Here is a 25,803-nt window from a genome sequence, read left to right as displayed (position 1 = left end):
TAGAGGATCAAATAAAATGAGTCAATATGCGTATGTAGGCTTCTCTGCTTGCGTCCACCGCACTGACTGCGGAAGTGGACACGCTAAAGCAGAACCTCGAGCGGGCCGAGCAAGAGCTCGGGCGTGCCAAGAAGCAGCTCGAGGACAATGAAGGTAAGAAAGACCTTGTTTTTAAATATATATATAAAAAGGTGCAATTGCAAAGAATGACAGGATTATCGTGGCTATTGTAGGGGCCACATCTGAGGTGGCGACCCTTAAGCAAGCGCTGGTCGAGGCAGAGAAGAGGGCAGCCTCAGAGCGCACCGAGTGGGAGAAGTATGAGGCCGGGGTTGGCAAGGTACGGCAAGAGCTCCAGGCTCTCATGAAAAAACATGAGAGTTTGGAGCTTGACTCAAAGACGCGAGCGTCCGAGCTCGCGGTGGCTATTGAAAATGCCAAGTCTGCCAAGGCCGAATCCCAGAAGACCCTCCAGGAGTTGGATTAGGTGAAGAAGATAGCGGCGGGTAAGGGATTCTTTATGCAAAGCAAACACATAAACGTGAGTTACTTGTTACTTACCCGAATCCGGAGCCCTCCAGGAGCGTTCGCAGATCTTCCCCGGAGTGTGTCCGATGCCGCCGCATTCTATCGAGCCGAGGAGGGAAGCTCGACAAAGAAGGTGTTCTGGTATCAGTATGCTGACGCCGGACACCCCGTGCCCCTGAGCGACCAGCTGAACCAACTGGTCAAGCTCCACAAGGCGGCCGAACGGGCCATGAAGGGCCTCATTGTTCGGCTGTGGCCTGGAGGGGCTCTACCTGGCAGCTATTTCGGGCTGGTGCGGCGGCTGGTGGAGGCCTGTCCAAGGCTCGAAGTCATCAAGCGCTCCATCTGCATTGAAGGTGCCCGTAGGGCCCTTGCCCGTGCTAAGGTGCACTGGGGCAAGCTGGATGCTGTGAAGCTTGTGAAGGACGGGCCACCACTGGGGAAAGAGCATCGCAAGCCCGAGAATTACTATAAGGATGTTCTGAAGGGTGCCTGCCTTGTGGCGGATGAATGTTCTAGGGATCTAATTTTTGAGTGAAACTTGCTCGTTTTGTCCTGTGCGCTGAAAACTTGTTCATATGCGCTAAGCAATGCTATTGGAATTTAAAATATTACCTTCTGTGCGGCTATTTATCAATTCTGAGAGATGGCGAGTCGTCGGATTCTGCCCCCGTGCCGCTAGTGCTGGGGTGTTCGGGGATAAACCTGAGCGCTCTTTTTCCCATGTTTGGGTCCTTTGAGGGAGGCGCTCAGCCCAACGAACAAGGCAATCGGACTATAATGTGTGAACACTCTCACTTAGCCATAGAATTCTATAATTTTAAATTTCGGCGAAGCCCCTGGTATTCGGAAGACTGAGTTCGGGGCGCTATCCACGCCTTGGCCGGACAGAGCCGGCTCCTCACCCTAAGCGGCATAAGTCTTTAGGGACTCGAAAAACCTCTCGAACAGCGACCAGCTCTCGCTTCATCATGACAGTCAGTTTTAGCTTTCTCCACTAAGGTGCTCGACCCAGCTCAACTGGGGCACAATCGCAGTGGTTCTCCTAGTGCTACCTTAGCCGATATAGCGGAACGTAAGGCACCAAAACATAGGAGCCGGACAAACCCAACTATTGACCCAAGACATGATTCGGAGCCGATGCATATAATGCTATAAGTTCGGGGTGCCGCACTTGTTAAAGTGTTCGGACTTCTCACACCATATTGAGGGGTACTAAAGCCCCTGGCGTATTTTGGCCGTACCAACGTGTACGGGTGCAACATGTCGTTAAGGAACATATATAAAGAAAAAAGGTAATGCAAAAATAGATGAAAGCTATGCATTGTTTATTAAAAAGGGTTGCGATCAAAGCAGAACGATACAAATAATGTGATAAGCGAAAGGTTGGACTAGTTAACATGTCCGTTCCAAGGGCAAGCTGCGGAATAGTATGCCGAACAGGTATACTGCTCGTGATAGAGACCACCTAGGAGTTCCATAATGCGGCATGGCTTGTCTGCTTCCCTGGTTCTTGCATCGTTTGTGCGGCAATTGAACTGCCGAATAGGCCTTCCGAACGATGGAGTCCTGAAAGTAAGAGAAAATTAAAAAATCGGCAGCCCCTGGTACGGTTTAAGCCGTGTTTCGGGCGTGCCGTGATGGTGCCCCTCCCCCTGTACCCATGGTATCTCTAGAGCGTAGTTATGTACGCGAAGTACTGGTGTCACCTTTTTGCGAGGGTTGGGGTTGGGGCCGCATTGCTATGCTTGCTTGGATCGTGCCATGCGGTCTTGTTGTAGGTTACTCTGGGTGCGCTTGACGGTGTCCGATCGTTTAGTGGCCGGACTGGAGAACTGCCTGGAGAGGCTGCTTTGTACTTCCGCTGCAAGGGCCGCCGTGTGCTCCTCCGTTCGGAGGGAGTGTTCGGTGTTTCCATTAACCATAATTACTCCTCAAGGGCCTGGCATCTTGAGCTTAACGTACGCGTAGTGCGGTACCGCATTGAACTTGGCGAATGCGGTTCGCCCGAGCAGTGCGTGATAACCACTGCGGAACGGGACTATGTCGAAGATTAACTCCTCGCTTCAGAAATTATCCGAAGATCCAAAGACCACTTCAAGTGTGACTGAGCCTGTGCAGTTGGCCTCTACACCTTGTATTACACCTTTAAAGGTTGTTTTGGTGGGCTTAATCCTCGTGGGATCTATGCCCATTTTCCGCACTGTATCCTGGTAAAGCAGGTTCAGGCTACTGCCACCGTCCATAAGGACTCTAGTGAGATGAAATCCGTCAATAATTGGGTCTAGAACCAATGCGGCGAATCCGCCATGACGGATGCTAGTGGGATGGTCCCTTTGATCAAAGCTGATCGGGCAGGAGGACCATGGGTTGAACTTTGGGGTGACTGGCTCTACCACGTATACGTCCCTTAACGCGTGCTTCCGCTCCCTTTTGGGGACGTGGGTTGCGTATATCATGTTCACCGTCCGCACTTGTGGGGGGAAACCCTTCTGTCCACTGTTGTTCGGCGGCCGGGGCTCCTCGTCGTCTTTGCTATGCAGCCCCTTGTCTTCATTTTCGGCATTTAACTTGCCTGCCTGCTTGAACACCCAACAATCCCTGTTGGTGTGATTGGCCGGCTTTTCGGGGGTGCCATATATCTGGCACAAGCGGTCGAGTATTTGGTCCAAACTGGACGGGCCCCTAGGATTCCTTTTGAATGGCTTTTTCCGCTGACCGGATTTAGAGCCTCTAAATCCGGCATTAACTGACGTATCCTCTTGTTTGCCTTGCCGTGTCCTCCAACATATCTCATAAGTCCGGCGCATATTCATGTGCCTTGGTATGGGGTGCGGCTTGAGTGGAGGACCGAGAGGCCTCTCTGTCGCGGCGACGAGGTGGACGGACGGCCGCATCAAGTGCTTCCTCCTCTAATCGGGGTAGCAACCTGCGCTTTAGGTAGCTCTTGGAGGGGCGTTTGAGTTTATGCTCTTCGGCCACTAGGACTTCAGTCCATCCGTCGACTAGCAAATCTTGATCAGCTCTAAGCTGTTGCTGTTTTTTCTTGAGGCTTCTTGTTGTGGCCATAAGCCTGCGTTGAAAACGCTCTTGCTCGACGGGATCCTCTGGAATGATGAATTCGTTGTCATCGAGGCTTGCCTCGTCTTCGGAGGGAGGCATATAATTATCGTCCTCGACCTCTCTGTCTGCCGCTCTCACATGAGGGCTGGTTTCTCCATCCTCCTGTGCTAAATCTTGCTGGAGGGGGTTTTCTTCGGCACTTTCCGGAGTATTATTATCTCCCGTGTTGGAATCACCTATTTGTTTTGGCGGGATTTTGAGCGGCACCGCTGACGCCGGCGCTTAGGCTGTTTCTTGGAGGGGTCGTCCTCCGCTGTTCCATTGCCATCTCCTTCTTTTGGGGTGTCCACCATGTATATGTCATACGACGAGGTGGCTTTCCAAGGCCTAGTAGGCGCTAGTTCTTCATCATCTCCTTCATCGGCGTCCATATTGTCGATGTCTTCGGAGTCGAAGTCGAGCATGTCGGTTAAGTCGTCGACAGTGGCTACAAAGTGGGTGGTGGGTGGGCTTTGAATTTCTTCATCGTCCATACCCCAACCTTGCTGACCGTAGTCTGGCCAGGGCTCTCCTGATAAAGAGAGAGACTTCAGTGTCTTCAGGATATCACCGAAAGGCAAGTGCTGAAAGATGTCCGCGATAGTAAACTCCATGATTGGCGCCCAATCGGATTCGATCGGCAGGGGCGCGGAGGATTCGAAGTCCGGAGAGGAGTCCGGCTCCTTGGAGTCACAAGTCTCGCAGAGTACGGGGCTGGTGTTCGGCTCAATCACCGTTGGGATCGCAGCCCCCGAGGTGGCGTCTAACCGCCCATCCTCGATCGGCACAGTTGGCTCCGAATTAAGGGTCGAAGCTAATGCGGGTGCGGCCTCCAGGGCACTGTTCGGCGGCAGAGCTAGATCATGCTCATCGGGACAGTGCGGCGCGCTCGACAGTGGCTCGAATCCGTCAAAGATCAAGTCCCCGCGGATGTCAACCGTGTAGTTTAAACTTCCAAATCTGACCTGGCGGCCAGGGGCGTAGCTTTCGATCTGCTCCATACGGCCAAGTGAATTGGCCCGCAGTGCGAAGCCGCCGAAGAAGAAGATCTGTCCGGGGAGGAAGGTCTCACCCTAGGCTGCATCGCTATTGATGATCGTAGGAGCCATCGAGCCTGACAGCGATGACACAGAGGAACTCTCAATGAAAGCACCAATGTCGGTGTCAAGACCAGCGGATCTCGGGTAGGGGGTCCCGAACTGTGCGTCTAGGCCGGATGGTAACAGGAGGCAAGGGACACGAAGTTTTACCCAGGTTTGGGCCATCTCGATGGAGGTAAAACCCTACGTCCTGCTTGATCAATATTGATGATATGGGTAGTACAAGAGTAGATCTACCACGAGATTGGAGAGGCTAAACCCTAGAAGTTAGCCTATGGTATGATTGTTGTGATGTATGTTGTCCTACGGACTAAAACCCTCCGGTTTATATAGACACCGGAGAGGGTTAGGGTTACACAAAGTCGGTTACAATGGTAGGAGATCTGCATATCCGTATCACCAAGCTTGCCTTCCACGCCAAGGAAAGTCCCTTCCGGACACGGGACGAAGTCTTCAATCTTGTATCTTCATAGTCCAGGAGTCCGGCTGAAGGTATAGTCCGGCCATCCGGACACCCCCTAATCCAGGACTCCCTCACTCCTCTAGAAAGGATCCATTCTTAGCAACGAATATCTTGCCTTCGGATCTATGATAGAAGGTGTACCCAACAGTCTCCTTTGGGTATCCTATGAAGACACATTTCTCTGATTTGGATTCGAGCTTATCAGGTTGAAGCTTTTTCACATAAGCATCGCATCCCCAAACTTTAAGAAACGACAACTTGGGTTTCTTGCCAAACCATAGTTCATATGGTGTCATCTTAATGGATTTCGATGGTGCCCTATTTAATGTGAATGCAGCCATCTCTAAAGCATAAACCCAAAATGATAGTGGTAAATTAGTAAGAGACATCATAGATCGCACGATATCTAATAAAGTGTGGTTACGACATTCAGACACACCATTACAATGTGGTGTTCCAGGTGGCGTGAGTTGCGAAACTATTCCGCATTGTTTCAAATGAAGACCAAACTAGTAACTCAAATATTCTCCTCCACGATCAGATAGTAGAAACTTTATTTTCTTGTTACGATGATTTTCCACTTCACTCTGAAATTATTTGAACTTTTCAAATGTTTCAGCTTATGTTTCATCAAGTAGATATACCCATATCTGCTCAAACCATCTGTGAAGGTCAGAGAATAACGATATCTGCCACGCGCATCAACACTCATCGGACCGCATACATCAGTATGTATTATTTCCAATAAGTCTATTGCTCGTTCCATTGTTCCAGAGAATGGAGTCTTAGTCATCTTGCCCATGAGGCACGGTTCGCAAGAATCAAATGATTCATAATCAAGTGACTCCAAAAGCCCATCAGCATGGAGTTTCTTCATGCGCTTTACACCAATATGACCTAAATGGCAGTGTCACAAATAAGTTGCACTATCATTATTAAACTTATATCTTTTGGCTTCAATACTATGAATATGTGTATCACTACTATCAAGATGTACTAAAAATAGACCATTCATCAAGGGTGCATGACCATAAAAGATATTACTCATATAAATAGAACAACAATTGTTCTCTGATTTAAATGAATAACCGTCTCACATCAAACAAGATACAGACATGATGTTCATGCTTAACACTGGCACCAAATAACAATTATTCAGGTCTAAAACTAATCTCGGAGGTAGATGTAGAGGTAGCATGCCGTCGGCGATCACATCGACTTTGGAACCATTTCCCACACGCATCGTCACCTCGTCCTTAGCCAATCTTTGCTTAATCCATAGCCCCTTGTTTCAAGTTGCAAATATTAGCAATAGAACCAGTATCAAATACCCAGGCGCTACTGCGAGCATTAGTAAGGTACACATCAATAACATGTATATCAAATATACCGTTCACTTTGCCATCCTTCTTATCCGCCAAATACTTGGGGTAGTTTCACTTATAGTGACCAGTCCCTTTGCAGTAGAAGCACTCAGTCTCAGGCTTAGGTCCAGACTTGGGCTTCTTCACTTGAGCAGCAACTTGCTTGCCGTTCTTCTTGAAGTTCCCCGTCTTCCCTTTGCCCTTCTTCTTGAAACTGGTGGTCTTGTTGACCATCAACACTTGGTGCTCCTTCTTGATTTCTACCTCTGCAGCCTTTAACATCGTGAAGAGCTCAGGAATTGTCTTATCCATCCCTTGCATATTATAGTTCATCACAAAGCTTTTGTAGCTTGGTGGCAGTGATTGAAGAACTCTGTCAATGACACTATCAACCGGAAGATTAACTCCCAGCTGAGTCAAGTGATTGTGCTACCCAGACATTCTGAGTATATGTTCACTGACAGAACTATTCTCCTCCATTTTGCAGCTGTAGAACTTATTGGAGACTTCATATCTCTCAATCCGGGCATTTGCTTGAAATATTAACTTCAAATCCTGAAACATCTCATATGCTCCATGATGTTCAAAATGTCGTTGAAGTCCCAGTTCTAAGCCATAAAGCATGGCACACTGAACTATCGAGTAGTCATAAGTTTTGCTCTGCCAGGTGTTCATAACATCTGGAGTTGCTCCTGCAGCAGGTTTGGCACCTAGCGATGCTTTCAGGACGTAATTCTTCTATGTAGCAATGAGGATAATCCTCAAGTTACGGACCCAGTCTGTGTAGTTGCTACCATCATCTTTCAATTTAGCTTTCTCTAGGAATGCATTAAAATTCAACAGAACAATGATCATGATAAATATTATCAGGTACTAAGTTCATGATAAATACACGAGCCATTAATCTACAACAACATAGACATGCAAAATACTATCAGGTACTAAGTTCATGATAAATTAAAGTTCAATTAATCATATTACTTAAGAACTCCCACTTAGATAGACATCCCTCTGATCATCTAAGTGATCACGTGATCCATATCAACTAAACCATGTCCTATCATCGTGTGAGATGGAGTAGCTTTCAATGGTGAACATCACTATGTTGATCATATCTACTATATGATTCATGCTTGACCTTTCGGTCTCAGTGTTCCGAGGCCATATCTACATATGCTAGGCTCGTCAAGTTTAACCCGAGTATTTTGCTTGTGCAAAACTGGCTTGCACCCATTGTATGTGAACATAGAGCTTATCACACCCGATCATCACGTGGTGTCTTGGCATGACGAACTGTAGCAACGGTGCATACTCAGGGAGAACACTTATACCTTGAAATTTAGTGAGAGATCATCTTATAATGCTACCGTCGTACTAAGCAAAATAAGATGCATAAAGGATAAACATCACATGCAATCAATATAAGTGATATGATATGGCCATCATCATCTTGTGCCTTTGATCTCCATCTTCAAAGCACCGTCATGATCACCATCGTCACCGGCTTGACACCTTGATCTTCGTTGAAGCATCATTGTCATCTCGCCAACTATTGCTTCCACGACTATCGCTACCACTTAGTGATAAAGTAAAGCAATTACATGGAGATTGCATTTCATACAATAAAGCGACAACCATATGGCTCCTGCTAGTTGTCGATAACTGTGTTAAAAAACATGATCATCTCATACAACAATTTATATAATCACGTCTTGACCATGTCACATCACAACATGCCCTGCAAAAACAAGTTAGACGTCCCCAACTTTGTTGTTTCAAATTTTACATGGCTGCTACGGGCTTAGCAAGAACCGTTCTTACCTACACATCAAAAACCACAACGCGATATAGTGATTGCTTTTTGATCTTTGATACGTCTCCAACGTATCTATAATTTTTATTGTTCCATGATATTATATTATCAACCTTGGATGTTTTATATGAATTTATATGCTATTTTATATGATTTTTTGGACTAACCTATTAACCTAGAGCCCAGTGCCAGTTTCTGTTTTTTCCTTGTTTTAGAGTATCGCAGAAAAGGAAAATCAAACAGAGTCCAATTGACCTGAAACTTCATGGAACTTAACTTTGAACCAGAAGAAGCCCACAGAGTATCCGAGATGGACCAGGAGAGTCCCGGGCTGGCCATGAGGGTGGGGGCGTGCCCCCTGCCTCGTGGACAGCCCGGAGATCCACCGATGTACTTCTTCCTCCCATATATACCCATATACCCTGAAAACTTTGGGGAGCAGAATAGATCGGGAGTTCTGCCGCCAGAATCCTCTGTAGCCACTGAAAACCAATCTAGACCTGTTCCGGCACCCTGTCGGAGGGGGGAATCCCTCTGCGGTGGCCATCTTCATCATCACGGCGCTCTCCATGACGAGGAGGGAGTAGTTCTCCCTCAGGGCCGAGGGTATGTACCAGTAGCTATGTGTTTGATCTCTCTCTCTCTTGTGTTCTTGAGGTGGTACGATCTTGATGTATCGCGAGCTGTGCTATTATAGTTGGATCTTATGATGTTTCTCCCCCTCTACTCTCTTGTAATGGATTGAGTTTTCCCTTTGAAGTTATCTTATCAGATTGAGTCTTTAAGGATTTGAGAACACTTGATGTATGTCTAGCGTGGGATACCCGTGGTGACAATGGGGTATTCTATTGATCCACTTGATGTATGTTTTGGTGATCAACTTGCGGGTATGCATAGGAGTTGGCACACATTTTCATCTTGACTCTCCGGTAGAAACTTTGGGGCACTCTTTGAAGTACTTTGTGTTGGTTTGAATAGATGAATCTAAGATTGTGTGATGCATATCGTATAATCATACCCACAGATACTTGAGGTGACATTGGAGTATCTAGGTGACATTAGGGTTTTGATTGATTTGTGTCTTAAGGTGTTATTCTAGTACGAACTCTATGATAGATTGAACGGAAAGAATAGCTTCATGTTATTTTACTACGGACTCTTGAATAGATCGATCAGGAAGGATAACTTTGAGGTGGTTTCATACCCTACCATAATCTCTTCGTTTGTTCTCCGCTATTAGTGACTCTGGAGTGAGTCTTTGTTGCATGTTGAGGGATAGTTATATGATCCAACTATGTTATTATTGTTGAGAGAACTTGCACTAGTGAAAGTATGAACCCTAGGCCTTGTTTCAACACATTGCAATACCGTTTGTGCTCACTTTTACCATTAGTTACCTTGCTGTTTTTATATTTTCAGATTACAAAAACCTTTGTCTACTATCCATATTGCACTTGTATCACCATCTCTTCACCGAACTAGTGCACCTATACAATTTAATATTGTATTGGGTGTGTTGGGGACACAAGAGACTCTTTGTTATTTGGTTGCACGGTTGCTTGAGAGAGACCATCTTCATCCTACGCCTCCCATAGATTGATAAACCTTAGGTCATCCACTTGAGGGAAATTTTCTACTGTCCTACAAACCTCTGCACTTGGAGGCCCAACAATGTCTACAAGAAGAAGGTTGTGTAGTAGACATCAAGCTCTTTTGTGGCGCCGTTGCCGGGGAGGTTAGTGCTTGAAGGTATATCTTTAGGTCTTGCAATCGAATCTTTTTGTTTATTGTTTTAGCACTAGTTTAGTTTATAAAAGAAAACTACAAAAAAATGGAATTGAGTTTGCCTCATTCGCTTCATCTTTTTAATATCTTTTGTGAGTATGATGGAAAGGAAAATTGTGCCAAAGTGTTAGAAGAAGAATGCATTAAAATGTTTGGCACTAAATCTTTGAATTATGAGCATGATTGCAATGTTATTAGTGTAAACTCTTTGAATATCCATAGTACTAATGATGATTGCACTAGTCATGATGAGAATGTCTCTTATAAGCATGTCGATTTTTGTGGAGTGCATAGAGTCTGCATGTACACACCAATTAGGGAAGATAGATTTTGCAAGAGGCATAAGTACTTAAAAACTAAATGGTTGCAAGAAAGTCTAGATGTTTGTGCTAAAAATATAAATTTTCTTGGCCATACTTGTGAACTTTGCAATGAACGTGGTCATTTAATCATCCGATGCAAATTGTTTCTTGATCTAATCGTTTCCAAAAATTGTGATGACTTGATTTCTCTTGCACATCATAATGAACTTAGCTTGCTTATGGGTTATGAAGAAATGAAATGTATAACTAACTATCTTCCAGTATTTTCCCATGATAAAATTCTTTGTTTTGATCTAGAGGAAATTTATATGTATTGTGCGGTGAACTGTATTGAAAATCCTTATATTGCCAACTACATAAAGAAAAAGAAAACAAATAGAAGATTAAGAGAATACTAATGAAAGGGAAGAGACTTCCCAATATCCTCCTATTATTTCTTATGATGAATCAGGTAACGAGGAGGAGCCTTCTATTCAACCAATCTCATTAATAAGGAGCTCCAAAAAGAGGGTTGAACCCACACATGATGTGAAGAAGAAAAAGAAAACATGGAGAAGCAAAGGTAGAAAGGTATCTCTCCCAATTAATGTTGCTCCTATTACTCTTTGTGATGATGATAATTGCTATACTATTGGTGCTATCCATACTATTAATGATGAGAGTTATTATGCTTATGATATGAAAAGGCCCAAGCTTGGGGATGCTATGTTTGATGAAGATGATGTTTTTGAGAATATATTTGCCGTAATTAATGTTTGTCCCAAGCTTGGGGATGCTACGTTTAATGAAGATGATATTTTTAGTCTCCCAAGTTTTGATATGCAAATTTACAATGATAATAGCTGATACGTCTCCAACGTATCTATAATTTTTTATTGTTCCATGATATATTATATTATATTTTGGAAATTATTGGGCTTTATTATACACTTTTATATTATTTTTAGTACTAACCTATTAACCGGAGGCCCAGCCCAGAATTGTTGTTTTTTGCCTACTTTAGGGTTTCGCGGAAAAGGAATATCAAACGGAGTCCAAATGGAATGAAACCTTCGGGAACGTGATTTTCGGAACGAACATGATCCAGAGGACTTGGACCCTACGTCAAGCAATCAACGAGGAAGGCACGAGGTAGGGGGTGCGCCTACCCCCCCTAGGCGCACCCTCCACCCTCGTGGCCCCCCTGTTGCTCCAACGACGTACTCCTTCCTCCTATATGTACCTACGTACCCCCCAAACTACCAGATACGGAGCCAAAACCCTAATTCCACCGCCTTAACTTTCTGTATCCATGAGATCCCATCTTGGGGTCTTTTCCGGAGCTCCGCCGGAGGGGGTATCGATCACGGAGGGCTTCTACATCAACACCATAGCCCCTCCGATAAAGTGTGAGTAGTTTACTTCAGACCTACGGGTCCATAGTTATTAGCTAGATGGCTTCTTATCTCTTTTTGGATCTCAATACAAAGTTCTCCCTCTCTCTTGTGGAGATCTATTCAATGTAATCTTCTTTTGCGGTATGTTTGTTGAGACCGATGAATTGTGGGTTTATGATCAAGTTTATCTATGAAGAATATTTGAATCTTCTCTAAATTCTTTTATGTATGAGTGGTTATCTTTGCAAGTCTGTTCGGATTATCATTTTGGTTTGGCCTACTAGATTGATCTTTCTTGCAATGGGAGAAGTGCTTATCTTTGGGTTCAATCTTGCGGTGTCCTTTCCCAGTGACAGTAGGGGCAGGAAGGCACGTATTGTATTGTTGCCATCGAGGATAACAAGATGGGGTTTATATCATATTGCATGAGTTTATCCCTCTACATCATGTCATCTTGCTTAAAGTGTTACTCCGCTCTCTTGAACTTAATACTCTAGATGCATGCTGGATAGCGGTCGATGTGTGGAGTAATAGTAGTAGATGCAGGCAGGAGTCGGTCTACTTGTTTCGGACGTGATGCCTATATACATGATCATACCTAGATATTCTCATAAGTATGCTCAATTCTCTCTCAAAAAAAACTATGCTCAATTCTATCAATTGCTCAACAGTAATTTGTTCACCCACCGTCAATACTTATGCTCTTGAGAGATGCGACTAGTGAAACCTATGGGCCCCGGGTCTATCTTCCATCATATTAATCTTCCAATACTTAGTTATTTCATTTACCATTTATTTTACTTTGCATCTTTTATTTCTCTTTATCATAAAAATACCAAAAATATTATCCTATCATATCTATCATATCTCACTCTTGTAAGTGACCTGTAGGGATTGACAACCCTTGATCGCGTTGGTTGCGAGGATTTATTTGGTTGTGTAGGTGTGAGGGACTCGTGCACGGCCTCCTACTGGATTGATACCTTGGTTCTCAAAAACTAAGGGAAATACTTACGCTAATTTGCTGCATCACCCTTTCCTCTTCAAAGAAAAACCAACGCAGTGATCAAGAGGTAGCAAGAAGGATTTCTGGCGCCGTTGCGGGGAGGTTCACGCAAGACAAGTCAAGATTTGACTCCCGACAACGAGTCACGTGTGGCGGCGTTGCAAGTCAAAACATACCAAGTACCAATCACAAACCCTTATCTCCCGCATTACATTATTTGCCATTTGCCTCTCGTTTTCCTCTCCCCCACTTCACCCTTGCCGTTTTATTCGCCCTCTCTCTCCATCCTCCCTCTCTTTCTCTATTTGCCTATTTTTGCCTGTTTCTTGTTTGCTTGTGTGTTGGATTGCTTGCTTGTCACGATGGCTCAAGATAATACTAAATTGTGTGACTTCACCAATACCAACAACAATGATTTCCTTAGCACTCTGATTGCTCCTCTTACCAATACTGAATCTTGTGAAATCAATGCTGCTTTGTTGAATCTTGTCATGAAAGATCAATTCACCAGCCTTCCTAGTGAAGATGCCGCTACCCATTTGAATAGCTTCGTTGATTTATGTGATATGCAAAAGAAGAAATATGTGGATAATGATATTGTTAAATTTAAGCTATTTCCTTTTTCGCTTAGAGATCGTGCTAAAGCTTGGTTTTCTTCTTTGCCTAAAAATAGTATTGATTCATGGAATAAGTGCAAAGATGCTTTTATCTCTAAGTATTTTCCTCCCGCTAAGATCATCTCTCTTAGAAATGATATTATGAATTTTAAGCAACTTGATCATGAACATGTTGCACAAGCTTGGGAGAGGATGAAATTAATGATACGTAATTGCCCTACACATGGCTTGAATTTGTGGATGATTATACAAAAAATTTATGCCGGATTGAATTTTGCTTCTAGAAATCTTTTAGATTCGGCTGCGGGAGGCACTTTTATGGAAATCACTTTAGGAGAAGCTACAAAACTCCTAGATAGTATTATGGTTAATTATTCTCAATGGTACACTGAAAGATCTACTAATAAGAAAGTGCATGCGATAGAAGAAATTAATGTTTTGAGTGGAAAGTGTCACAGCCCTAGAACCTGATTGCAACTAGTTGCATAAGCATCCATGTATCATGTCTATATTTGTTTGAAATTTGAATTGGGGATTGTTCAAACCCTAGCAGATAATAATTTCAACTAGGATCAAAATAAAAATATTTCAATGAACCCAAAATGCACTTCATAAATGTCCATTATTTCTGAATTGGTCTAGAACCTCTGCCAAAAATGATGAACATATTTCTAGGCCATTTTGGATTTTTGAACTAACTCATATTGTATTTGAATTGGGGCATTTAAATACTATAAATATTTTTAAATGCTCCAACAATTTTGGAATTAGTTGAGGGCATCTGGAATAATTCATTTAGTGCCCATAACTATTTCCAGAATTTTTAAAAAGTGATTTGGTTTGAAAACCAAATTTAAACAAATTTGCATAAATAAAAAAACAGAACAAAAATAGAAATAAGAGAGAGAGAGAAGCCACTTGGGCCAGCTTACCTGGCACAGCCACCTGGCCCGGCACTGTGGCTGAGGCCCAGCCCAACTCCCCGCCGTCTTCAACCTCTGCAAGTAGGCAGAGGCGTGTCGACGCGCGCATGCCCGAGCTCCACCTCCTGCTTCGACCTGGGGCCCCGATCCTTCCCTCGTTGCCGCTCTGGACCCCTCTCTCCTCTCCCTCACTCGCTGCTCTCCCTCCCCTCCTCTGTTTCTCTTACGCGGAGCCGTCGCCGCCAACAAGCACCGCCGTGGCCACAGCCACTGCCTCGCCTCGCCGATGCTCTCAGAGGCTCCGCCGCAACCTCTTCTCCCTCCTCGCTGAGGTACACAAGCCAGGACAGCCCCAATATGACGCCTGTGACCTTCTTCCCCAACCACGGCCGCCGGATGCCGCCGTTCGAATCGCCGTCTCCGTTGCCTCCCCGAGTCTGCTGAGCTCCGCTTTGACCCCGCTGTGAGCCCCACCGTATTTCCCCCTGCTCCCCGAGCTCGTCCTCGTTCCCTAGCCGCACTAGACATTAGAGCCTAGAGCTCCTCGCCGCCGTTCATGAAGCCACCTTGGCTAGAGCGGGCGCCGCTCGCATCCGTGCATCCCATCGTGCTCAGCACGTCTCCAGAAGCTCATAGACACCAACACCTCCCCCTACCGTGCACCGTAGCGCCTAACCCGCTAACGCCGAACTCCGGCCACCGCCGCAGCTTCGTTCCGGGGAGCTCCGGCACCCACGCGGCCACCCACCTACTCCTCTAGATTCGGGAGAGAACAGGCTACGCCCCAGTGGTCTCCGCGAGTCCATCCGCCGCCTGTAGCTCAAGTCCGGCGAGCCTCCGCCGTCGGCTGAGGTCGCCGGCGGCCTAACCCCGGCCGACTGACGTGTCAAATTAGGCTAAAAATAATTAGGTCACAAACTACCCTCCCTACTCACTGACATGTGGGCCCATGCCCCACTAACACTTTTAGTTAGGATTAAATTAGCACTAATAGTCTCTATTAATTAGCCTAGTCACTGACCAGTGGGTCCCAGCGTCAGGTTTGACCTGGGCTGACGCTGTTGACCTGATGATGTCATTCCGACATCAGGCTGACGTAGTAATGCTTTTCTGGGATTTTGAATAAATCATTAATGATTTATTTATTTCAGAAAATGGTTAAAACTTCTAAAATTCATAGCAATTAAACTGTAACTCCAAATGAAATAAATTATATATGAAAAATGATCAGAAAAATCCAATTTATCCATCTGTACCATTTTCATGTATGTTGGAACAACTTATGGCTGATGTTTAGGCCAAATCATATAAATGGCATTTAAACCCTCACAGATGTAGTTTGAATTTGAACCTAAGGTTCAAACCAACTCCATTTAACATGTTGCTAGTTGCATTAGCTCAAAACATAGCATATTGACATTTCATGATCATGCATCATATTGTGCATTGCATTGATTTTGTTTTCCTTCTCAGTTGCCGGTATTTGTCCCCTCTCGATAGATGTGGTTCCGACGATGAGTTTGATGACACCGATGAAGAGATATATTATCTTTAGAAGTGTCAGGCAAGCAAAACCCCATTGTTCATTCTGATACAATCTCACTCTCTCGCTCCTGCTCTCCTTTACTGCATTAGGACAACAACGATTCAACTGTTACATGCTGCGGTAGTTGAACCCTTTCCTCTGCATGACCTGTCATTGCCACAGTAAATAGATGCAACCCACTAGCATGAGTAGGGTTTGTTTGAGCCCTGATGTGCCTACTCATTCATGCTTGTTTGTCATGCCTGCTACTGCTTAGAGTTGAGTCAGGTCTAATTCATCGGGGATGAATTGGAATGGTGATGAACGTGTCCTACTGTGTGTGAGCTAATTGTGTGAACACGATTTGGTAAAGGTAGCGGTGAGAGGCCATGTAGGAGTACATGGTGTGTTGTCTCATTGAAATCGTCCTCAAGAACTGAGTTCTGTGTTTGTGATCCATGAATAGCTACTACCACTCATTGGGATCCTTAATTGACCCTCTCGACTTATTAACCGCCCATGTCCCCTGTCCGGGAGTTGCAACTAGTTTCTGGTGTTTGTAGGATATGTGTTGGAGGCCGTGTGTAGCGCTGACCCTAGGGGTGGGATATGATGCGTTAGATACACCGTGCTACGGTGTACCGGGCGCCCCTTTGGTGTCTCGGGAACCCTGCACACATTGTTTGGGGCTGTGAGCGAAACGTTGGCCGGATCTCCTCGCAGATGGAACCCGAATAGGCGATAAACCTGGACTAGAGACTTGTGTGGTTAGTCAGGTCGTGGCCGACTCCCTCGCCAGGCTTCCGCTTGAAGGTTGCCGAGATACACGATGTGTACATGGTGGTAAGTGGCGAGAACGTGTGTGAAGAAGTACACCCCTGCAGGGTTAACATCATCTATTCGAATAGTCGTGTCCGCGGTAAAGGACTTCTAGGTTGCCTGTACAGTTCATAGAAAAGTGAAAGTGGATACTCTAAAATGCGCAAGATAAGCGTGAGTGCTATGGATGGCGTTCTCGTAGGGAGACGGGAGCGGATCCATAGTGGTGTATTGATTGGTGAATATGTGGACTCGTGTGCGCCACCTCAAAAGATTTACTTGCAGTCGTAGTTCAGGATAGCCACCGAGTCAAAGCTGGCTTGCTGCAGTTAAACTCCACCACCCCCTTTATTGATACTGATGCATATGTAGATAGTTCTGATGTAACCCTTGCTCGGTACATTTGTACTCATGTTTGCCTATTTTATGTTTTGCAGAGAGACGTCAGTCTCGCTAGTAGTTCCATGTGGACTTCGACGTTTAGCTTGATACCTCGGCTACGATCTTGTGCCCTCGGGAGCGTCTTGTAGATAGTCAGGCTTCTCGGCATTCTTCATTTGTAGTTGTCTGTACCCAGACAAGTTAAGCTTCTGCATGTGCTTGTTGCTTGTATGCTCTGCATGTTGGGGTCATGAGACCCATGTTTGTATTATCTCGCTCCTCGGAGCCTAATGAATAAATACTTGAGTCGTAGAGTTATGTTGTGATGCCATGTTGTATCTACACATATCGAGCATATTGTGTGTATGATTGAAATGCTTGGTATGTGTGGGATCCGACCATCTAGTTGTTTATCCTTGGCAGCCACTCTTATGGGGAAATGTAGTCTAGTGCTTCTATGTGCCATAGTAGTCTGCTACAGCCCGGTTCACCGGAGTCCTGCTAGCCCAACACTACTACTCCGGAACACTTGACTGGCCGGCATGTGTTTCACTTCATTCATGTGTCTATCCCTTCAGGGAAATGTCACGTGGTGACATCCGGAGTACTGCCTAGCCTGCTACAGCCCTGGTTCCTGGTGTCCTATTAGCCCAGTGCTACAGCCCGGATTCACATGCTGCTGACCGACATGCTCGAGGTTGATTCATGTATGCCTATCCCCGTAAGTTAGTGCCGCTTTGGGTTCACGACTAGCCATGTCGGCCCGGGTTCTCTGTCATATGGATGCTAGCGACACTATCATATACGTGAGCCAAAAGGCGCAAACAGTCCCGGGCCATGGTAAGGCGACACCGTGGGAATACCATGCGTGAGGCTGCAAAGTGATATGAGGTGTTACAGGCTAGATCGGTGTGACTTAGAATCGGGGTCCTGACAGCTTTCGTATTGGAGCATGACTGCCTCTAGGATTACCAAGCCAAACCGGTCGAAGTTGTGTCTAGAAATGCTTTAGTTATGTAAGGGAATTGATTGTGGAAGGGAATGTAAGGCTCTTTTTACTCCTTTATCTTATGCCCTTCTGATCTGAGTCATCCTCTTCTCTTCTACGGGGATTAAGAACTAGGCTTCTTATCTTTCTATCAGGATCACGTGTTACTAATCTGTAGACTCTTAGGATTGTTGGTTTCAAGCCCGAGCTCAGTTCCTACTACTTCTGTGTGTTGACAGTTGATCTCAGAACTTTGATATTGTGATGTTAAGTGGTTATGCCACCATTTTGTAGGATGTCTCAAATCTTTTTGAGCATTTACAGCCGTTATGCTGTCTGAGTCATCCCAGGTTTCTATATAGTCTAATGCACTTGCAATCATTCCTCCATGTTCCTAATGTCCATTTGGGCCAGATTAATCACACTAATCGGTGAGTTGAGGTACTCTGTTGCCTCGACATATATGTTGGAGCTATTATTATGACCCTAGGTGTTTTAGGGAGTCACCTAGTAATCTAGCAATGCTTTGTATTCCCAGTGTGATGATTCTGGCCATTATTTTCGAAAGCATCCCGTGATGCCATTTAGTTAGTAGGCATTCTATTTCTGGGCTGTTGAACCCAAGATTCACTCTACTTAATTCGTGTAGATAGTGTTGTCCGTTCCTTTAGGATATTAGTAACCTTTGCGATAGTCCTCGAGGTTCATGGTATATCCTTCTTCCAAATATCATGAACTGCTTATGGAAGAAGTTCCTCGCGGAACCGAAAGATCACAACTAGAGTGCTCTTGATGAGTTCTTGATTCTATGTTGTGACTCTGCCAGTTCTACCTTTCTGAATGGGTTATCCGGAAGAATTATGTTGAACTCGTTTGACATGCTAATCTATGCACTCACAACTCAAAAATCATATGTTCTTTTGGGTTGTCCCTCTTTAGTTATTTTCTGGCCCTCGTCTATCAATTGATAGATAGGGGTAGTTGAGCATTCGTGATATTGATGTCTATTATCTTTGTGGTCCATCGAGCCGTTCCATTCCAGAATGACTAGGAGAAACAAACTCCAATACCTCATCCATATCCAGGATTGGGTCAAAAGTAGTTGTATTCCGCAGATCAAAATGCAACCCAGCTTTTGTTCTGTTCTACCTTGGGGTATTGCCATCTTTATGTCAGGATTGTCACGAGAATTGCACCACCTCTTATGAATTCTTGACGCAGTGATACTTCTTGCCATCATTGTTCATTCCTCGGTTCCGTGTTATTGTAACCGGAATGCCAACAAGTGAATCATGATGTGTGAAATAAATACTCCTAGCAACTCCGTTGCTTGGTAGTTAAAGAACAATAATTTCGTTCTTAGTGTGCCGGTTATTGAATCATCATTCTAAGATTGATTGTGCTACCTTGTCCTTATTTCTGGTGCGCTCTTCGACCAAGAGTTAGGATTGTATCAATCCCTTTCCTATTTAGTTTTATCGTCTTGCTCTGAAAAGCAAGATTGTTCTCGAGCTTAGTAACATATCGATGGTTGGTGATGTTCCGACTATCTTCTCGAAAGTATTACTAGGTTGTCACCTGACTACTATGTTGGGCTCGTGATCATGTTGGTTTTCCTCCAAACCACCAATTCTCCAAGAATCTGTGTTGGATACCCCTGAGCTAGTTGGCTAAGCCAAAACAACAACTTGGAGAGTTGGAAGATAAAAGCTTGTCTGACTTAGTTCATGTTAAGGGATATATTTTTGTGTGTGTGTGTGTGTGTTGAGGAAAGATGATATCTCCATCAATTGGTCCTCTAGATCAGTTGTTGGATCTATTGCCTTGTCAAAACTTTGACTTGAGTATGGGCTATCGTCAAGTTAAAACAAAACCAACGATGTTCGTAATGTTGTCTTACTTGTGGTTGATCCCTCGAGCATACACCATTACATCTTTTGGTCTGACCAATGCTATCACCGTGCTCACATGATGGTGGAAGTCCAGTGATATGGAAATTCCGATGAGTTGTTGTTGAACCCATCAGCAGCATTTTGTCTCCCCCATGGTTCATGTTGAACATCAACCTAGTGTTGAAAACTTCGTAAGCAATGTCTTCGTGTTCCGTTCATGAAGCTTATGCTTGGATGAAAGAAGTGACTTCCTCGAGTTCATGTGCATTTGGTGGAAGTTGCCGCCGTGAGTTCGAGAAAGATTGTTTTTGTTTCCTCTGGTACCATCCCAAGTCAGTTATGCATGTGCGAATGTATTCTATGGGTTGGTAGATTAATTACCTCCACTCCATATGTATTCCCTAGCACACCAAGCCACTGATTGACTTGTTCAAGGAAAAGAAGTCTAGCGCACGTAAAGACTTCGAAATCCTTGATGATGGATCCTAAACTGAAGTCAATAGTGTTTTATTATAAGACTACTATGTGGTCATTCTTGTCTTGGAAAACATGCTCACATGTATGTAGCAGAACCAGCTCGTGTTTTGGAGCTTGCTATCGTAGTTCATTCCCAAGAATCTCGCAACGTCATCTCGTTGATTTGTGTTGCAACCTTTCTTTTCCAGACATGTCTGAAATATTCCGTTACCAACCAGATCTGAATCTCAGGCGGATATGATGGTTGGAACTTATCCAAGATCTATGATGTAGGTCCCGACAAGGTTGATGTTCTGGCCGACACACCTAGCCGGAAGATCTATCATTGTAGTATCTTTATTGAGCTATTTGACCATCTTCTCCATGAGGATTTAGTGCAACTTAATCTAGAAGTTGTTCCTTACAGATCCTTGTGCTCCCAGTTTCTTCGATTATGCTATAACCATTCAAATAGTGGATTCACTCTCTACTGTTGAGTTTTTCACCATTTACTAGAATCATTCCCAACATTTGCATCTTGTTCCCAGCTTGCACCGCCATTGTGCCATCCTACCATGGACTGCCCTTCTCAGTAATTACTGATCGGGGTTATCTGCAAAAGTGGTCCTTCCATGGGTCCCATCCATTTCCGGTGATAACCAAAAATCATCCATTGCGTTATCTTCAACAAGGTAGTCCACATCATCCATTCTAGTATGAGTATGGCATCCCTTCGAGCTCTTTCCACCGATCGATTATGATTTGACTTAGGTTGGTATAGAGAGTTTCAATGATCTCTGTATCAAAAGTAATTCTTCTGCCACTTAAGGGAATAACTCTATGAGCCACCTTCTCTAAGGTGTCCCGTCATGGAATCATGGCAATTATTTCTTTGCTATCTTGAAACCATGAACCATCCTACTCCATTGTGGGATTGTTACCTACCAAATTGAAACCTTGTCATCTGCTTGATTCCATTGCTCCTGATGTGTGTTTTGCGTCTCAACTCGAGAGATATTGTTATGTCTCATTCCATGAGTTGATCGTCAGTTGTTCGATCCTCGAGAAGATCGATTATTAAGTCGCTTTTTGTCATCATTGTGCTGGATGAAGATCTCGAAAGCAAAGATGTCAAGATCAACATGGAGTGTTGGGTCACAAAGAAAGTATCAAATTGTGTTACCTCACGTCTTGAATCTCGGGACGAGATTCTTGTTTAGTGGGGGTGAGTTGTCACAGCCCTAGAACCTGATTGCAACTACTTGCATAAGCATCCATGTATCATGTCTATATTTGTTTGAAATTTGAATTGGGGATTGTTCAAACCCTAGCAGATAATAATTTCAACTAGGATCAAAATAAAAATATTTCAATGAACCCAAAATGCCCTTCATAAATGTCCATCATTTTTGAATTGGTCTAGAACCTCTGCCAAAAATGATGCACATATTTCTAAGCCATTCTGGATTTTCGAACTAACTAATATTGTATTTGAATTGGGGCATTTAAATACTCTAAATATTTTAAATGCTCTAACAATTTGGGAATTAGTTGAGGGCCTCTAGAATAATTCATTTAGTGCCCATTACTATTTCCAGAATTTTTAAAAGTGATTTGGTTTGAAAACCACATTTAAACAAATTTGCATAAATAAAAAAACAGAACAAAAATAGAAATAAGAGAGACAGAGAGAGAGAGTGAGAGAGAGAGAGAAGCCACTTGGGCCAGCTTACCTGGCACAGCCACCTGACCCGGCACTGTGGCTGAGGCCCAGCCCAACTCCCCACCGTCTTCAACCTCTGCCAGTAGGTAGAGGCGTGTCGATGCGCGCGCGCCTGAACAACCTCCTGCTTCCACCTGGGGCCCTGATCCTTCCCTCATTGCCGCTCTGGACCCCTCTCTCCTCTCCCTCACTCGCTGCTCTCCCTCCCCTCCTCGGTTTCTCTTACGCGCAGCCGTCGCCGCCGACAACCACCGTCGTGGCCACAGCCACTGCCTCGCCTCGCCGATGCTCTCAGAGGCTCCGCCGCAACCTCTTCTCCCTCCTCGCCGAGGTACACAAGCCAGGACGACCCCAAGACGACGCATGTCGCCTTCTTCCCCGACCACGGCCGCCGAATTCTGCCGTTCAATTCGCCGTCTCCGCAGCCTCCCCGAGTCTGCCACCTCCCTGAGTCTGCTGAGCTCCGCTTCGACCCCGCTGTGAGCCCCGCCGTATTTCCCCCTACTCCCCGAGCTCCTCCTCGTTCCCTAGCCGCACTAGACGTCGGAGCCGAGAGCTCCTCACCGCCGTTCATGAAGCCACCGTGGCTAGAGTGGGCGCCGCTCGCGCCCGAGCATCCCATCGTGCTCAGCACGCCTCCAGAAGCTCATAGACACCAACACCTCCCCCTACCTTGCACCGTAGCGCGTAACTCGCTAACACCAAACTCCGGTCACCACCGCGAGCTTCGTTCCGGCGAGCTCCGGCACCCATGCAGCCACCCACCTGCTCCTCTGGATGCGGGAGAGCACGGGCTACGCCCCGGTGGTCTCCGCGAGTCCATTCGCCGCTTGTAGCTCAAGTCCGGCGAGCCTCCGCCATCGGCTGAGGTCACCGGCGGCCTAACCCCGGCCGGCTGACGTGTCAAATTAGGCTAAAACTAATTAGGTCACTAACTACCCTCCCTAGTCACTAACATGTGGGCCCATGCCCCACTGACACTTTTAGTTGGGATTAAATTAGCACTAACAGTCTTTGTTAATTAGCCTAGTCACTGACTAGTGGGTCTCAGGGCTGACGCTGTTGACCTAATGATGTCATTCTGACGTCAGGCTGACGCGGTAATGCTTTTCTGGGATTTTAAATAAATCATTAATGATTTATTTATTTCAGAAAATGGTTAAAACTTCTAAAATTCATAGCAATTAAACCGTAACTCCAAATGAAATAAATTATATATGAAAAATGATCAGAAAAATCCAATCTATCCATCTGTACCATTTTCATGCATGTTGGAACAACTTATGGCTGCTGTTTAGGCCAAATCATATAAATGGCATTTAAACCCTCACACATGGAGTTTGAATTTGAACCTAAGGTTCAAACCAACTCCATTTAACATGTTTCTACTTGAATTAGCTCAAAACACAGAATATTGACATGTCATGATCATGCATCATATTGTGCATTGCATTGATTGTGTTTTCCTTCTCTGTTGCCGGTATTTCTCCCCTCTCGATAGACGTGGTTCCGGCGAATAGTTCAATGACAGAGATGAAGAGATATATTATCTTCAGAAGTGCCAGGCAAGCAAAACCCCCTTGTTCATTCTGATACAATCCCACTCTCTCGCTCCTGCTCTCCTTTACTGCATTAGAAAAACAACGATTCAACTGTTACATGATGCGGTAGTTGAACCCCTTTCCTCTGCATGACCTGTCATTGCCACAGTAAATAATTGAAACCCACTAGCATGAGTAGGAGTTGTTTGAGCCCTGATGTGCCTACTCATTCACGCTTGTTTGTCATGCCTACTACGACTTAGAGTTGAGTCAGGTCTGATTCATCGGGGATGAATTGGAATGGTGATGAACATGTCCTACTGTGTGTGAGCTAAGTGTGTGAACATGATTTGGTAAAGGTAGCAGTGAGAGGCCATGTAGGAGTACATGGTGGGTTGTCTCATTGAAACCGTCCTCAGGAACTGAGTTCTGTGTTTGTGATCCATGAACAGCTACTACCACTCATTGGGATCCTTAATTGACCCTCTCGACTTATTAACCGCCCTTGTCCCCTGTCCAGGAGTTGCAACTAGTTTCTGGTGTTTGTAGGATATGTGTTGGAGGCCGTGCGTAGCGCTGACCCTAGGGGTGGGCTATGATGCGGTAGATACACCATGGCACAGTGTACCGGGCGCCCGTTTGGTGTTTCGGGAACCCTGCACACATCGTTTGGGGTTGTGAGCAAAACTTCGGCAGGATCTCCTCGCGGATGGAACCTAAATAGGCGATAAACCTGGACTAGAGACTTGTGTGGTTAGTCAGGTCGTGGCCGACTCCCTCGCCAGGCTTTTGCTTGAAGGTTGCCGAGATACACGACGTGTACATGGTGGTAAGTGGCGAGAGCGTGTGTGAAGAAATACACCCCTACAGGGTTGACATCATCTATTCGAATAGCCGTGTCTGCGGTAAAGGACTTCTGGGTTGCCTGTATAGTTCATAGAAAACTGAAAGTGGATACTCTAAAATGCGCAAGATAAGCGTGAGTGCTATGGATGGTGTTCTCGTATGGAGACGGGAGCAGATCCATAGTGGTGTATTGATTGGTGAATATGTGGACTCGTGTGCGCCACGTCAAAAGAGTTACTTGCAGTCGTAGTTTAGGATAGCCACCAAGGCAAAGCTGGCTTGCTGCAGTTAAACTCCACCACCCCCTTTATTGATACTGATGCATATGTAGATAGTTCTAATGTAAGTCTTGCTGGGTACATTTGTACTCATGTTTGCCTATTTTATGTTTTGCAGAGAGACGTCAGTCTCGCTAGTAGTTCTGTGTGGACTTCGACGTTTATCTTGGTACCTCAGCTACGATCTTGTGCCCTCGGCAGGGTCTTGTAGATAGTCAGGCTTCTCGGCCTTCTTCATTTGTAGTTGTTTGTACCCAGACAAGTTAAGCTTCCACATGTGCTTGTTGCTTGTATGCTCTGCATGTTGGGGTCATGAGACCCATGTTTGTATTATCTCGCTCCTCGGAGCCTAATGAATAAATACTTGAGTCATAGAGTTACGTTGTGATGCCATGTTGTATTTACACATGTCGAGCAAATTGTGTGTATGATTGAAATGCTTGGTATGTGTGGGATCCGACAATCTAGTTGTTTATCCTTGGCAGCCTCTCTTATGGGGAAATGTAGTCTAGTGCTTCCATGAGCCATAGTAGTCCGCTACAGCCCGGTTCACCGGAGTCCTGCTAGCCCAGCACTACTGCTTCGGAACACTTGACTGGCCGGCATGTGTTTCACTTCGTTCTTGTGTCTGTCCCTTTGGGGTAATGTCACGCAGTGACATCCGGAGTCTAGCCTAGCCTGCTACAGCCTGGGTTCCTGGAGTCCTGTTAGCCCAGTGCTACAGCCCGGATTCACACGCTGCTGACCGACATGCTCGAGGTTGATTCAAGTATGCATGTCCCCGTAAGTTAGTGCCGCTTTGGGTTCATGACTAGCCATGTTGGCCTGGGTTCTCTGTCATATGGATGCTAGCGACACTATCATATACGTGAGCCAAAAGGCGAAAATGGTCCCGGGCCATCGTAAGGCGACACCGTGGGAATACTGTGCGTGAGGCCGCAAAGTGATATGAGG

The sequence above is a fragment of the Triticum aestivum genome, chromosome 5A (assembly GCF_018294505.1).
Source record: "Triticum aestivum cultivar Chinese Spring chromosome 5A, IWGSC CS RefSeq v2.1, whole genome shotgun sequence".
NCBI classification, from domain to species: Eukaryota; Viridiplantae; Streptophyta; class Magnoliopsida; order Poales; family Poaceae; genus Triticum; species Triticum aestivum.
The sequence above is the reverse complement of the archived record's forward strand: the minus strand, read 5'-3'. Positions refer to the sequence as shown.